Genomic DNA, 307 nt, shown 5'->3' on the forward strand with positions numbered 1-307 from the left:
TCCAATAGTGGTGACTCACAGAGTTCTCACGACCGAGATGACACTGAGTGGCGTGTCGAGAGCCTCAAAGAGGATGTGGTATTTCAAATCCTCATCATGAGGAACCACAATTCGTGGTTTATCCGTTAAATCGGTGCTATAATATGGTTAAGCGTTATTCAATGAATATCGGTGCTATCATGCACGCAATCTTGATGGCAATTTCTTGTCCGACTTTCCCAACTCTATGCCCCCTAGAGCCCGTAGCAACGCTACATACATCCCATCACCCGCATACGCGGTGCGGATCAAATCCGTCACAGACGAC

This window comes from Plasmopara halstedii (genome assembly GCF_900000015.1).
Source record: "Plasmopara halstedii genome assembly, contig: Scaffold_555, whole genome shotgun sequence".
In the NCBI taxonomy this organism is placed as follows: Eukaryota; Oomycota; class Peronosporomycetes; order Peronosporales; family Peronosporaceae; genus Plasmopara; species Plasmopara halstedii.